This window comes from Bison bison, unplaced genomic scaffold (genome assembly GCF_000754665.1).
Source record: "Bison bison bison isolate TAMUID 2011002044 unplaced genomic scaffold, Bison_UMD1.0 scf7180017864489, whole genome shotgun sequence".
Taxonomy (NCBI): Eukaryota; Metazoa; Chordata; class Mammalia; order Artiodactyla; family Bovidae; genus Bison; species Bison bison.
This window is the reverse complement of record NW_011495048.1, coordinates 8,296,778-8,297,064: the sequence shown is the minus strand read 5'-3', so window position 1 is coordinate 8,297,064 and position 287 is coordinate 8,296,778.

Below are 287 nucleotides of genomic sequence, written 5' to 3'. Positions count from 1 at the left end.
CGTCTCTGCTTTTTAATATGCTATCTAGGTTGGTCATAACTTTCCTTCCAAGGAGTAAGCATCTTTTAGTTTCATGGCTGCAGTCACCATCTGCAGTGATTTTGGAGCCCAATAATTGTTAGAGAAATACAAATCAAAATTACCAGTTTCCACCTCACATCAGTCAGAATAGCCATCATTAAAAATTACAAATAACAAATGCTGGAGAGGATGTGGAGGAAAGAGAACCCCCTTACAACTGGTGGGAATATAAGTTGGCACAGCCACTATGGAAAACTAAAAAGAGA